The sequence below is a fragment of the Xenia sp. Carnegie-2017 genome, unplaced genomic scaffold (assembly GCF_021976095.1).
Source record: "Xenia sp. Carnegie-2017 unplaced genomic scaffold, XeniaSp_v1 HiC_scaffold_19, whole genome shotgun sequence".
NCBI lineage: Eukaryota > Metazoa > Cnidaria > Anthozoa > Malacalcyonacea > Xeniidae > Xenia > Xenia sp. Carnegie-2017.
In genome coordinates, this window is record NW_025813481.1 from 10947189 (window position 1) to 10957670 (window position 10482).

General features: G+C 36.4%; 1 long non-coding RNA gene across 1 annotated transcript; it reads right to left on the reverse strand.

Moving 5' to 3' along the window:
- Positions 1-692: 692 nt before the first annotated feature.
- LOC124439089 lies at positions 693-918 on the reverse strand. The gene is made up of 2 exons (XR_006946268.1): positions 878-918; positions 693-801 (listed from the first exon to the last, which is right to left on the reverse strand). It is a non-coding gene; the product is annotated as an uncharacterized LOC124439089 (long non-coding RNA).
- Positions 919-10482: the final 9564 nt, after the last annotated feature.

Consider the following 10482-nt stretch of genomic DNA (forward strand, 5'->3'; position numbering starts at 1 on the left):
GAAAAGTATTCACGATCATGCAACTGTAATTCTTTTAATAAACAGTGAAATTGACCGTAGTTCTTGCGTTGTTGTAGCATTGGTCTCACCCAAAACCTTCTTTTCCTCTTTTGTGCTCTCATTTTTCTTCCCTGCACGTAAGTATTTACCAAAGTTAACAGTAATGAGTAATTTGAAAGAAGTAAAGAAGTCAAGTGTCGTTTATTTACCGCCATTTTTGTTTTGAAGAAAATTACCACATAAAGAAATCGCAGGCAAGTGCAGAGATACCGCAGGATACCGGCAGGCTGCCTGCGAAATCATACCCAAATCATACCGCAGGAAAAACGCAGGCACACCGCAGACATATGTGAACTAGCCTTAATATCGTTCTACGACTTGCACGCGGTGCTTGCACGGCTTTCGGTAGTTTGCTATTACTGTTTTTTATTTGACAAAAATTAATGGATTCTTCTGATGAAAAAGCCGATTATAATATTGTCATCAATAACAATGAGGTACAACCTTAAATGTTTGAGCCTTTGGCCAACGCGCAAGGTGGTCAAAATGATGACAATTCTTCGTCATCGGAAAGCGAAGATGAATACATTCACAGAATTGGAAATGTTGAATGGTTAGTTGCGTTTTATTTATTAAAGCAAGATTTATGTTGCTTAATGGCTTCAGTTTTGCTGATTTTTGATTTGTGGCGAGTCAATGGGACATGTATTTCTTTCACTCCAGCGACATCAAGAGCTTTGGACAGTGTTGGATTAATGCGTCTGCAGTACAAAACTTCTTTCATCAAGTCCTTAACATATCCTGAAAAGCAAATCATTATTTATGTTGGCTTTGCATTGCACTTTGAGAAAAGGTAAGTTTATTTTTCTGTGCTAACCATAAGTGCTGTCAACTTTCACTGGTTTGATGACCCCTTGTTTTGACTTTGAATAAGCCACTCTCCAGGGGCGGATCTAGGATTTTTCAAACATCAGTCATAAAACGTCGGAGGCGCTCCGCACCTGGGGGGGTCTGAGGCTATCTCTCCTGAGAAATTTTGAATTTCAGAGCCTTAAAAATGCCATTTTCAGCGTTTTAGAGCATTACCAAATGTATTTTGTGGGCATCGTTTTTGCGTAAATACAACACATTTTGGTTACGTTTTTTTCCAAAAAAAAATGAAGTGAACAATACTTGAATGTTTTGCCAAATATTTAGGCTTATTATTATGCCAAATATATGGCTCATTAGCATGTCTAAGAACGTAAAATATATTTTACAATAATGCTATATTCAAAAACAGATATAGCCTTTAAAAATTTCTCCCAAGTTGTCAGGCATAGACCCCCCTAGAGACCCCCATTCAAACCTCTATGTAATGAGTTAAGTTAGAAATTTGGTACTACAAGTGACAGTTCATAGATATAGAAAAGCTCAGACTTCAAACCATGCAAGTTTATTGTAACCCTTTACCCATCTCCACATCAGTATAAGCAAATTCACCTTTTGACAAAAAACTCAAAATTTTTTTCTGCCAAAGATTAAGCAAAAATTATCAGAGTGAAAATTTGCAGTTAAGGACAGCTTAATGCCATAAATGTTTATTAGGCATTTCACTTGACTATTATCTTCTTCAAGGTGTGCTATATAGCAATCACTAGTAGCATTGTATTATCAAATACAAACAGAATGTAACCAACATGTCTTTAATTATATATTTACATGAATGTTAAAATTGGTTCATGTGTCATGCTTACTGGTTATGATAAATATCTTTTCATATGATCAAAACTCGTTTAAATGTAAATCTGAAATAATTTAGTTTAGAAATTATAATGATCATCAGAAAAATTACCTAGTGATCATGAAAAATACTTTGCGGTTTTGCCAAATTTCAAGGTTTATCTGCATACATAGGAAGACATTTTTACTTTATAGAAAATGCTTTTCATACATCAATAGACCTTTGGAATTTATGGCAAACAATCTGGTATGAGCTGTAGATTAACACAACTTTACATCTCTACATGAGGTGTTCAGTTATAAAAGGGGACAATATGTGACATGGGACAACATTTCATGTATGTGAAATACAAAGGTTTAATACCATTTCAGTCGAATTGTCAAAATAAAAAGCTTCATGGATCAGAAAAGACTCAAAATCACAGGTTATAGTAAACAGCTTCTCATGTAATCAATGTTAGTTTTCTCAAATCTTAAACACTATGTAGTATAACTGTCTAATGATTGAATGATCAATGATCATAAACTGAAAAGCCCCAAACATTTGTTTATGATAAAGTAAATAATAGTATGGCGCCTTATGGCTACAGATTTTTTGTCCATTGAAATATATTTGCAGGAATGTAGGATTTGGCTGCCATATAACGGTTACGATTCCCAAGCACTAAAGAAATCATAGCTAAAAGTCCTTCGGCAACAACAATTTTAGAAGCATCAATCTGCTTACCATACGCCATATTAACATAAATCGCATCACACACTCGCATAAATTGACTTTGATATATTACATTCATGCATACACTTCAGTTGTCCTTTACTTACGATTTTGGATGTAAATTTCTGCTGATAAAACTCAAAACAATGTTGGCTTGCCTTTGAACATCAATGACTGAAATGTCGCTCGCGAGATCGTCTTTGCCAAGCATTTACAATTCGTCCATAAAATTTTCGCCCTCTTGAAAAAATTCCCAGTTTGGAAAGCAGCATTCATGTCAATATATGGATTTGTAAAAGATTTCCATAAATTCTATCTCATTGTAGTTTAGTTTCTATCATGCTTTAGAAAATTATTATGAAACGATCAAACATTCAATTCAGACAGTGAGCTTGACTATGTTAGTTCAGTTGGCTATCAGTCGAAATAGGTCAAACCAATCAGAGTAAGACAAAAATTTAAACGAACCAATTACACGATAGCAAGTGGACTCCCTTATAGGTCCGGCCACCCCGCTTATCGGTCGAGATTATTCCAGATCGTCGACTGATCTGGCTATTGACCAATGAAATAACCGTTTTTGGCGTTCATAGACTACTTTATCCGTCGAACCAGTCAAGCCACCCCGCTTATCAGTCGGTTATTCCAGGTCAATTAAAATTCAACTGATCTGGTTACCAAGGAGATATTCATTGGATTAGTCATTAGTTTTCAATAATAAATAAAGCTGGATTTTTATCACGAAGTAAATGCGATAATAAAGTAAGAATAATTAATGAATTTTTAACTAATATGAATAGGTAAGTTTTGAGTTTCAAACATCAGTCGCGCGACGGATTTGACATACTCTAGATCCGCCCCTGCCACTCTCCAAATCAATGCCTCTTCTGTTTCGAGCTCACCATTCTTCGTTTTCTGAGCTTTATTTCCATTCTAATTGAAATGAAGAGCGGCAATAAACAATCAACAAATGAATGTTAAGTTTATGCTTACAACTATTGCAACTTATTGCTTTTGCAATGATGACTTTTTTAAGTAATGATAAACAAGTCATAATTATATTACCTTGCTTCCATTGATCTGTAGAAAAAATGGATATGTTTTGGTGCAAAAAGAATCACCACTCGGTGGAATCCTTCGATGGATAAAGCCTGCTTCTGATAACTGAGTTTTCCAATATCTCTCATGAGATACTTTGACTCAACAATCGAAGACAGCTCAACATAAGCGTTTGAACCTAAGATCAGAAGTTAGTTAACAAGAAAAAAGAATGTTGATGTTACTTTGAAATTTATTCGCTTACAATACCTTTTTTTATCCACATTCTAGGCTCTAACATATCATGTTCACATTTTGGGAATACATTACTATGTCCCTCATGGATGTCACATATATGGTCGAGAACTGACAACCACTTTGCCTTTACAAGTTCTTCATCACCATTGCTGGAAGCAGTACACCAGTATACATGGTTGGAAATTGATTTAGCCTAATCTGACAATAATTTGCAACCACTTTTTTTTGATGCTGCCAAAATTTTCTTTTTGATTCCTGTTGGATTTTGACTATTGATGAAATTTGTAAAAGGTTGGTTTGTTATGAAAATCTATACCTTTTGCTTCATGCCATACATCAAAGTAGTGCTCGATTTTTGGTCTTTGTTTTGACATGTAGGATTTGATTTGAGCATGTCTGTCTGTGGTCATTGATTTCGCCTTCATCCTACTTTCATCAAACTATGCTAGACACCTTGTTAATCCCTCAAGTTCCATTGCTCCAGAGTTGGACATTTTATTGGACTGTTTAACATAATTATGTGAGTATTCTAATCATGTTTTATGTACAGTTGTTAAAGAATTGTTACCTAAACAAGTTGTGTGTCTAAAATGTTGTTAGATTCCAAATCCATACAGCTATATGACCCATACTTGGCACAATATCCAGGCGAATCACATCTTCCATCTTCTCCAAGGTTAATGTTCTTTTCTCTGATTGATTCCAGAAGATGCTTTTCGTGCATATGCCAAACATTTGAAACACTGGGTATCAAATACGCTGTTTGAATATAGCTATATGTGCGCTCTGACAGAAATTGTATGCATGAGTGACGAAGGAATTGAAGAACTTTGCTGAGGCTACTACCACTAAACAAGATGCTGGCAGCAAAGACCAAGTTACCCAAATGCATTCGCCAACGCTGAGGTTGGCTATTCCAGTCTCGAACATAACCACAATGACATTTTGCTAGTACGTTAACCATACTACCAGTCGTTTCCGTCACAATGGAACAGCTTTCACCACAACATGGGCATTGACTCACTAACTGTCTCAGGCAACTATCAAACACTATATATTTTCTCTCATTTCGAGCATCTTCCCTATAACATAAAAATTACCATCAGAATCAGAGAGAGATAAACGTAACGTTCTGAGAAACAAATAACAGAGAAAAGCAATGTAAAGAATAGTCAGGTGACTGGATAGTTGGTACTAACGTCGCATTGTCATTGTCGGATTCTTCATTTTCGCTTAACTCATTTGAACATTGAGAGTCTGATCCATTGTAGCTATTGCTAATCGTCGACGTGCTTTCTGTATCAGACCATACAGCGCTATACTCAAAATGCTCAATTTCACATGACGTCGTCTGTGTGTGTGATTTTTTATTGAAATGAACTCAATCTCCGTACCTTAGCATGAACTTATCGCATTGCTGGATTTTTCACAAAAATCAAAACGGCCGAAATGGAAAGTCTATACCTCTACTTATCATATTTGGTACTTTTGTTAAAGTGGTTCTTGACCTTACGTGTTTTTGCGGACGGATTGTTATGGCTGCTTGGCATTTTGCATTGCGCTTCTAAGGTACGTTAAAGAATTTTCTATGAGTTAAAATAACATAGAAAAGATCAAACGACAGTCTGAATTAGTTACCACTGTATATGTTTGTGTTTCGCTGTCTACATATATTTTGACATCTTTTATCTTAGACAAACTTCCTTTGAGGTTAAACGCACAAACATTTCGAGCCGATGTCGACACATCGTGGTCGTCGTCTACAAGAAAGTCGTCATGTTCTGAAACAACGTCGTCAATAATCTAAAATTATAAAACTGTCTTCAATTTGGTAATGCTATATAGCTTAGTGTTTGATTAATGTAAACTAACTATAACTATAATATTCACCTCTTGCCTTCGTCTCTCCTCAAGTGCAGTTCTAACATTTGTTGGCTGCTTCCTTTTAGATGCTACACTTGTGTGCTCCACAGAGTATTCAAAAATCGTGGGTACAGCATCCTTCCTAAGGCGAAGCCGTCATGCTGTCCATCCTACTGATTGCATCGCTTAATAATTTTGCACAAAGCACGAACTCCCGCAATGTTGCGAGCACAATTTTGAGCTCTTTGTTAGCTTACAATTTTTGCGTCGGATTTTTTCAATCCAAATATCTCGCATGCGCTTGATTTCGGGAAACGAAAAAAAAAGAAACCTTTTGCTGCGTTTGGTGGTTCTTAGAAGAACCGTTTTAACTACTAATTGCGGCGCAATAAACCATATTTTCAATGCTAAATTGTCGTGTTGTTAAAGTGGTTATATCACGAATTTTAGCCCCCCTTTTTTATTAGCTAAATTGAAAGACCTTGTTTCAGTGATTTTAAATCTGCAATTATAATTGAAATTGGATTGGTGAAAGTGATTTTACGGACGTTCAAAGTCACGATTTTCAGCATTTTTTTTGCGAACTTTTTGATCGTCTGAATGACTTGTGACGTAGAAAGTTGAACACATATATCAACATGGCGTATTCTACTAGTAATCTTAATAAGAAACGCGGAGGAAAACGCTGTGTTGCTGGCGGACCTAATGAAATTAGTTGCGCCAATGATTCAAAAACCGAAGGAATGTCGATGCATCTGTTTCCTAAAAAAGAAACAGAGCCGCAAAGACATAGAAAATGGGTAAATTTTGTGCGTAAACATAGACCGGGTTTTGAGGCTTCCTCTACCTCGTGTCTGTGTTCTGCGCATTTTGAAGATTCTTGTTTTGACCTTAATTTGAGCGTGTAAGTCAAGCTCAAAAGAAGGTTGAAGAAAGATGCTATCCCAACCATTGACGTGGCTGGGATTCCTGAACCATTACAGGACGAAATAACCGATCGAAAGCGAAGACAAGTAAGTTTACGCTTGTTTATGTTAATTTTTCTTTTGTCATATGTAAATTCGATATAAGTTTTGTAGATTATTCGACATACTCTCCATAAGCCATCGCTGAAGGAAACATGTTCTCTCAATGAGGAAGTACCATCTACTAGTGATGAAGCTGAGCATGTTTAAGTATGCACTGGGGAAGCAAACGATTCGCCATTTGAACGGCTTGCTATTTTCCATTTTTACATTTATGCTATGATTCAATTCCATATATTTTTTCTTTTGTCTTTTTTCCCAGACTGACATTGAAGAAAAGATATTCTTTCATTTAATTCTTTCAGCTTAACCTCTCAGTAGTTGCACCAATTTGTTTTTATTGTTTACTCTTGTTTCAAACCATTAAACTGCATGTCAACTTATATAGTGCATCCATGTATCTCCTATTTGGTTTTCATCTAGGCATATTTCCAAACTCAGCAAAGAAGGTTAATAGTCTCTACAGTGCACAAGTTAGAAGACTATTCCATCATCGCCCCTCTGATGGTATGTAACCTGTTGTGTTACCACTTGGATATGCTTTCCGAATAAAGTGGTAAACACAAGCAGGTAAAGGCCGAGTATTCTCATATCCCATAGACCCACAAAACCATCGCATCAACCATCTGTATGCCACAGCTCTCAAGTACCTGAAGTAAATAAAAAGGTTGGACTAATTATTGTTGATGAAACAACGTTGATTATAACATTGTTTCTCATACAATTTACAATCTTACATATTTAATGATTGTGATGCTTGGCGGCGATAAGCACGTCCATTCCTATCTCTCAATAGTGGCCCGACGTTTTCAAGGACAGCCTCATGAACTAAAGGCCCAAATTTGGCATGCTGTGTTATGCATGATATTTTCTCAATGCTGCCATCGAATGTCATTTTCTGCAAAGCTGGTCCAATTTCCTTACAGCATCTGTACTCTAATGCACCTTCTAACAAATCGGTATGACAGCATTGACAATTACACCTGAAACGTGGGAGCATTCTGGTTTATAAAGTAACTTTATGTATATTAGAAACAGGAGAAAACAACAACTTACCATTCACCAAGTGGAATTACGCCATCACTTCGTTGTTCTAATGTCGCAGGGAGAATTCCATCGGGATCATCTGGAGTATGCACTTCATCACCATCTCCTGCGAGCAGTTCATCGTCATATGCGAAGTCGTTTAAATGCTCGACATAACCCACGGATTCCGAGCTCGAATCAGATACGCATTCAGACATCGAATTCGAATTATCTGAGCACTGATTTGAGGCCATACTTTCCGGAAAACTTGTTTTTTAATATTTTATTGAAAATACTGTCATTATTTGTTTTTAAGACAAGAAAAACAACAACAAAATCACCTTCTATAATATAATATTATATTGACGGAAACAGACGTGTTCAACTATCTACGTCACAAGTATCAATATGGCGTCGTAAAAAATTCGCAAATAGTACCCGACTTTGGAGGCAAAATTAAGCAACTTATATTTATCTGTTTAAGTCCAGCGACATGTCATAGTTCTTCAAATAATCCAAATTTTCAATTAAGCTCATAAAAAAGGGGGGCTAAAATTCGTGATATAACCACTTTAAGAAGTTACCAATATATTTTGAACGAGACGCGCAATTGACCGCGTTTAGCTAATGTCAACTATTACGTCACAACGACCTTTTGTCTCAAACTTTGGTGAACTATTAGTTGGAGCTATACCTTTATGTAGAGTACAAAAATAACAATCCGAATTTTATGTTGCATGTGTCCTTTAAGGGATTCTATTATGTTTAATGGTAACAGATACAGTGACAAATTGCATTGGAAAGAAGAACATAGTTTAGATTATACAAATTACAGCATAAGCTTGAGAAGATTAAAGGGTCAGTTAGTACGGCTGAAAAGGTAACCAGAAATTTTAGAAGAGTATGATAAGACAATCAAAGATCAATTGAGGAGGGGTATTATAGAACCAGTGATAGAACTAGAGAAAGCTGATAAAATAAATTATTTACCACATCATGCGGTTAATTGCAGGGAAGCGAAAACAACTAAGGTAAGAGTTGTTTATGATGCGTCGTATAAAGAGTCCCTCAAGGCTTCCTCGCTCAATGACTGCTGGCATGTGGGACCCAAATTCGCACCATTGCTCTTTCATATTTTGCTAAGGCTTCGAGAGAAGAGAGTCGCTTTAGTGGCAGAACGTGTAGCAATTTTCTTCTTTGTGCGTTAGCACAAAACAGTTCGATTCGTTTTTGGGACTGTATACTATCCTACTCTACGCGCGGTCGACACACAATTCTCAATTTTACTCAATATAACTATTCCAATATAACTATTCCACATCACATATAATCTTAAACATTTCAAGCCTTTACATTCACAGCCAGCGACAGAAGACCCTGACTTTCAACGTGTCACAACTAATAAAGTATTAACATAAGTTCCTATTTCTGTTCTTTCATACGTTTCTAGTATCAAATAACAATTATCCTTTACTTATTTACATAAGTTTCGACACACTCCCTCTATTGAGCTTTTAGGGTCAAACAAAACTTTTGTTTGGCAACATGAATCCACACCTGCCGCCCTGCTGCTCCTATGACTTTCTACACTGCTACCTTTTTCTGAAACTACTCCTCTCTCACTACTTTCTTGTTTCTCTATTTCTACATATCTGTTTTTACTTACCTTTGCATCTATCTCTAGTGGATACAGTTTCTGAAGAGGCCTGCTTATGTGCAGTGGCCTTCCCTTGCTAACAAATTTGACTTCCGCTCTTCTGACTATATTATCTTTTCCCTTGATCAATCTCTCGATTCTCGCTATTTTCCAAAATCCTTTTTTAAAACTTTCCTCAAACACAAGAACTACATCACCTACTTTCGGACACAAACTACCCTTTACTTTGCCAACCTTATGACACTCCCTTAAACTTGCTAAGTATTCCTTCCTCCACCTGGACCAAAAATGCTTTCTTAATCTCGCTAAACACCTAAGCCTACGCTTGACCTCTCCTGCATCTTCGTCATTAATAGTTTGCAGAATTCCGTCGTCTGGAATAGATGTTAATCTTCTTCCAAACATAAGATGTGTAGGAGTCAGTACATCTACATTCACTTCATCTTCATATACATAAGTCAATGGTCTAAAGTTTAACGTACTTTGTACCTCAAGTAATGTTGTTAACAGTTCTTCCTTGTTCAATTTAGCTTTACCAAATACCTTCCTCAGACAACCTTTCACCAATTCTACCATTCTTTCAAAAAACTGGATTGTTTCATTATGCGCCCTTGAACTCTCCAAACAACTGGATTGACCCAAACACGTGGTTATCTGCCTCTGGTGGTTTGATGCCAACAGGTTTAACGCAGTTGTGACAGTATTTTGCATGTTCTAAGCAGCGAACGCCATAACCAGAACAATACGCCATTCTTTTAAAGAACCCTTAGGGTTATAGGTAATGAATAAAAAAAAATTGCTATCTTCCACAGCAAACAACACTGAATGGTAAATTTATGTTTTCGAAATCTCGCTCGCCATTTTTTTACGTTTTTTGTACGAGTACGCCGTCGTTGTCCGGCTGTGGCCGAATACTTTTTACCATCATGCGTGCGCACGGTTTTTTCAACATGTAATTTGCAACAACTTTTTATTTTAGTTTGCATCGAGTATTTTGTTTTCATTTGCAGCAACATTTTTTTAAATTAAGTTGCAGAGACTTCTTTGGCTATAATTGTTTAAATGCAGCCATATATTTTGTTCATAGCATGTCCCCTATGGGCCACCGTAATCAAACATTGCTTGCAATAAACCCAAAATCTTTTGAAAAATTTAGACTTTTCAAAACATGATTAGAA